At 40.9% G+C, this 5,771-nt stretch overlaps 1 long non-coding RNA gene across 1 annotated transcript; it reads right to left on the reverse strand.

The window, feature by feature from the left end:
• Nucleotides 1-311: 311 nt before the first annotated feature.
• On the reverse strand, nucleotides 312-1,212 carry LOC136611772 (uncharacterized). The gene is made up of 3 exons (XR_010790305.1): nucleotides 1,122-1,212; nucleotides 577-688; nucleotides 312-383 (listed from the first exon to the last, which is right to left on the reverse strand). It is a non-coding gene; the product is annotated as an uncharacterized lncRNA (long non-coding RNA).
• Nucleotides 1,213-5,771: the final 4,559 nt, after the last annotated feature.

A 5,771-nucleotide genomic window follows, 5' to 3' on the forward strand; every position in this document is an offset into this window, starting at 1 on the left:
TATTTCACATCCTCTTGCCTAAGCTAAAATTCCAACATGTTTCTTTAACCAATTATTTCCTGAAATCTCTATAAAGTTGGCACAAATGCCAAAACATATTCACATAGATTTCGTTTGTGGCAGGATGTGTCTCTGAATTTTTCTTCCTCTGTATCATCGTCACTTCTCTAAGAAGCTCCTCCACATACTAGCTGGTATGCTCAAATATTAAATGGCTGGTTTACTTGTCCAAATCTTCTGAGACTTCTATTTCTGGCCAGCTTCTTGCAAACAAAAATGCCCTTGGTGCTAGAAGGTCCAAGATGCTTAGGATGTATCCTTTAGCTCAGGGCTGTCCACTGCGTCCTGGGGTAAATCGTTGGAGGGAGACTGTAAGTCTGGACCTCGATATAGAAGAAAAGTGTAATAATATATTTAGATATCTAATGAAATATGTATGGTTGAACTTATACCCTTCATATAAATGTAGTAATATGGATCAAAGATTTCTAAACATTTGGTTAGTTTTTCTGATATCTTCTATCTAAACATATTAATAATAATGATGTTTTAATTTCACAACAGTATATACAGTACCTGGCAAGTTCTGCTTGGATGAATAGGGAAAAGATGGGATGGGAGGGGGCTCCAACTCTGGGTGCTTATAAAATACTTAGCAAATGTTCTGCTGCCGAACTGGTTGAAAACACTAGAAAATTGAATAGAAGGCTGTATCTTGAACAAATACTAATTTAATCCTAATTTTCTCCTATGTATATATAGAAGCCAACTGGGAAGGGGGGAGGGGTGTGTAGGCCAGTTATATGAAAACAGTAGCCTGAGTGGGCATTTGTAGCAGGCAGGAGTGTATAAGAGGATTATTATAGATGCCTGGTATTTTAGAACTCCTCAATCAAAACATGTTAATTCTGGAGAAGTTGAAACAGGCCATATTGGGTAGTTGTAGTTTATTACATCTAGATACACAGTAACAGAGTTGTTTTGTTGTCCAGTTGGGTGTTTTGTGCAGTACTATGATACAGTCTAGTGATCATGTCATGTTGATTTTGTGTGTATTGCCCACTAAAATAATTTAAGAGCCTTTTTCTCAAGGTAAAATGTGAATATGCCTTTTAGCTTACCTGTATTTAAAGACATTTCAGCTAGTTTTAGGGGGAGGTCAGCGGGAGCTACTCCTGCTGGTGAACCTAATATGTCAGGCAATGCATTTCTACGTCCTGTCCTTGCCGAAGAAGCAAAATCCAGTACAGGCTCTACCTCTGTCATCTTTACCTAGGAGCAAAGGAAAAACAAATGCAAGGATTATAATATTTACAATATGTGAGACCCTCAACACAGCCATTATCATTCACTAGTCCTTCATTATTTTGATGCACATCTTAGAAATACCTTAAAGTTTTTATCGCCACATGTAAAAAACATTTCATAGTTTCTATAACATTAACATTAGAAGTTGAGTACTATCGGAAACATATATGGCGGTAGTTTCAAGCTGAGCGATAATACCTTTGAAGAGAGCAATTATATAACAGCGAATGTACATTATTGTCTTTTTGTTTTTATTGGTGCATCAGGCTTTCTTGGCAAAAAAGTGTAAAATAGAAGCTTGGAAGGGACAGAAGACTGTGTGTATGTTTGTTTTATTGTACTACATTATTGTAAACGCTTCCTTTAGCAGATAATAGGGGAACAACCTACAAAATGTGCCCATTACAAGACAAAAAAGTGAGAAGAGATGATTGTGGCATTTGAAACATTTAGACCTGTATGGAGGTGTGGGTGGTAGTCCTCCTAGGAATAATACAAGTCTTTCATAAGAGTACTGGGGGATGGGGTAGAAGGGAAGAAATGGGAATGTAATAAAATTTATGAAAGTGATTAAAGTGAGAAGCTGAAAAATCTATTGTTCGCAGAGTTATTGCAATGTAATATAAAAATAATTAACTAATAATATTGCACAAGAATCATAAAAATACCAATATGACCATCGTATTTGTGTCAATATACTAGTGTTGTTGTTGTTAGCCGTATAGTCGTTCACAGCCTTCTGTGACCCTAAGGCTGCATTCCCACGAACATATATCGGCTCAGTTTTCACGCCGAGCCGATATACGTCGTCCTCATCTGCAGGGGGGAATCGAAGAGGCAGGAGCAGGAACTGAGCTCCCGCCCCCTCTCTGCCTCCTCCCCGCCCCTCTGCACTATTTGCAATGGGGAGAGGCGGGACAGGGGCAGGGCTAATTCTCGGAACTTAGCCCCACCCTCGTCCCGCCTCCTTTCATTGCAAATAGTGCAGAGGCGCGGAGAGGAGGCAGAGAGGGGGCGGGAGCTCAGTTCCTGCTCCTGCCTCTTCCACCCCCCCCCCTTGCAGATGAGGACGACGTATATCGGCTTGGCGTGAAAACCGAGCCGATATACGTTCGTGGGAATGCAGCCTAAAGGTGAGCTCCCTTCAATATACTTGTATATACGTATAGCCAATTATCGGAACACGGCTGAATGTCCTGTACAGAAATGGCCATACACTGAGTGGGACATTATTGGTTCAGTAAACATATCGAATGCCATAATCAAATATATTGCAAATTTAATTTGCTACAACCAAAGTAAGATTCAAAGCTTAGATGAGTCCATGAAATACACAGGGGGAGGAGAGTATACTTTAGTCATTTAGTGCGCACAGTTATTAGTATTCTTTTATTCATGTTTTTCTGAATAGGATATGATGACATTTCACAGAAGAAAGAATGTATTGACTTCCAACAGTCTATAAAGTAAGTATCAATAACTATTAGAATGGCTTCAATTTAACAACAAATAGTAGAAATTATAAAAATACTTTGTGAAATAACATTTATATTAGGTCGTTTTCACATCTACGCAGATCTGGCTCACAATAGTGGAAGAAAAAACGCCGCATGCAGCGTGTTTTCTTCCATCCAAAAGCCGGTCAGCTGGGCAGAAAGCAGGATCCTTCTTGTGGCTGTTCGATGCTGTTCAGAGACGGAGCCGTTTGGCCATGGGGATTCCCCTTTCCTGCTCCCCGAATGGCGCAGGGAGGCAAAAAGCCAAATATGTGTGAAACCACCATTACTAAACTGTACAAAGTAAGATCTCAAATGTAGCTACTTTATTATGTGTTTAAGCACAGTATTGTCCTCTAGAGGTTAATATTTTCTAATGGTGGCATTTCGGGTACATAGGCCATCAATATCTGATCAGTGAGGTCCTTGGCTCGGAATTCCAACAGGTCAGCTGACTGGAGTGTCGCAGCCTCTTCAGGGTTTACATCTTAGCACAACCTTGCTTGTACTGCAGAACGCTGTAAGATGGCTAGAAGGCTGGAGGAGTGTTTAAACTAGGAACTGGGGGGGGAGGGCAAAAAGAGAAATAGTGGGGTAGCCAGTGTAACTAGCGACCCGGGTCCAAGCAAAGGGAATGGGGGTCCAGCAGGGGATGGGGTTAGTACAGTTAGAAGTGATAGATCAGCCATTAGTACGAATAGCAACAAAACAAATTTAAATAACAAAAAAACCGATATAAATTGTATGACCACAAATGCAAGAAGTCTGATCGGTAAAGTGGGTGAGCTTGAAGCGAGAATGACTGATGAAAATTATGATATAGTCGGAATTACGGAAACATGGCTTGATGATAAGTGCGATTGGGCGGTGAATTTGCAGGGGTACAATCTCTTCAGAAGGGACCGAAGGAACCAGAAAGGGGGAGGGGTATGTCTGTACATCAAATCGAACTTGAAGCCGAGGCTACGGGAGGATATAGGGGTAGGAGAAGAACAGGTGGAATCTCTGTGGGTAGAAATACAAGGAGGAAAAAATAACAAAATCCTGATAGGGGTCTTCTATAGACCACCAAAAGCAACAGAGGAAACTGATAACTTACTATTAAGGCAGATAGAAGAGGTGTCAAACCGCAATGAAGTAATTATCATGGGGGACTTTAATTATCCAGATATAACATGGGAAAACGAAACCTGCAAATCTCACAGGGGTGATAAGTTCTTGAGAGTAATTAAAGACAATTACCTGAACCAACTGGTACAGGAACCAACAAGAGGGAGGGCCATTCTGGTCCTAGTACTAACTAACAAACCGGAACGTATAAAGGGGGTGCAGGTTGAGGGCCACTTGGGGAACAGTGACCACAATATAATCAACTTCCAGCTGTCATTCAATAAGAAGCCTTATCAGGGAGCGACAAAGAAACTGTACTTTAATAAAGCAAAATTTGATCAGCTCAGAATTACTATCGGTAACATTAATTGGGACAACATCCTCAAAAATAACGGTACAGAGGACAAATGGGAAAAGTTTAAAAGGATCCTAATCACCTCATGTGAGCAGTTCATTCCCTTAAAAAATAAAAAACTCAACTAAAAGGAAACCAATGTGGCTCGACAAGACGGTAAGAGGGGCAATAAACGAAAAAAAGAAAGCGTTTAAACTACTAAAGCAAGAAGGCAGCGAAGAAGCGCTAAAATCATACAGGGTAAAAAACAAAATATGCAAAGATAAGATCAAAACTGCCAAAGAGGAAGCTGAAAGACTGATCGCCAAAGAGAGCAAAAACAACCCGAAGCTATTTTTCAACTATATTAACAGCAAAAGGATTTGCAGGGAGAACACTGGCCCTTTAAAAAATAATGCAGGAGAAATCATTGATGATGACGGAGGAAAAGCAAATCTACTAAACAGTTTCTTCTCAAGTGTATTCACAAACGAAAAGGAAATGCCACATGAGATGCAGGGGAATAAAATGAACCCCTCACAAAATATCTCATACCTAACACAGGAGGAGGTGCGGAAGAGACTAAAGACGACTAAAATTGATAAATCGCCGGGCCCAGATGGAATAAACCCAAGGATACTAAGGGAACTAAGTGATGAGATTGCTAGGCCGCTATATCTAATATTTCTAGACACTATCAAGACCAGTGTAGTACCATTGGATTGGCGCATTGCCAACGTGGTTCCAATTTACAAAAAAGGGAGCAAAAGCGAGCCTGGTAACTACAGGCCAGTAAGTCTCACTTCAGTAACGGGAAAAATTTTCGAGGGGATTCTGAGAGACGCCATGAGTACCTCAAGGAGAACAAGGGAATAACTCCTCACCAGCATGGATTCATGAAGGGTCGCTCATGTCAGACAAATCTGATCAGTTTCTACGATGAAGTAAGCTCTAAGCTGGACCAGGGAGAATCTATTGATCTCGTATATCTGGACTTCTCTAAAGCGTTTGACACCGTCCCACATAATAGGCTAATATACAAAATGGGGCAGCTCGGACTGCGCGAAAACGTGTGTAAGTGGGTAAAAAATTGGCTCAGAGATAGAGGTGGTAATAAATGGTTCGTACTCTGATTGGACCACAGTCGCTAGCGGGGTGCCACAGGGTTCAGTACTAGGCCCCACTCTGTTCAACATATTTATCAATGACCTGATAGAGGGTCTGCACAGCAAAATATCAATATTTGCAGATGATACAAAATTATACAATATAATTAATGCAACGGAGGACAATGTGCGGCTACAAACGGACCTGGATAAACTGGGGGCTTGGGCAGAAAAATGGCAAATGAAGTTCAATGTTGAAAAATGTAAGACTATGCACATGGGCAGGAGAAACGGATGTCACCAATATTCACTTAATGGGGTACCACTAGGGAAAAGTGATATGGAAAAGGATCTGGGGGTATTAGTGGATAGTAGACTAAACTGGAGTAACCAATGCCAGTCAGCTGCTGCAAAGGC

This window comes from Eleutherodactylus coqui, chromosome 1 (genome assembly GCF_035609145.1).
Source record: "Eleutherodactylus coqui strain aEleCoq1 chromosome 1, aEleCoq1.hap1, whole genome shotgun sequence".
Classification (NCBI taxonomy): Eukaryota; Metazoa; Chordata; class Amphibia; order Anura; family Eleutherodactylidae; genus Eleutherodactylus; species Eleutherodactylus coqui.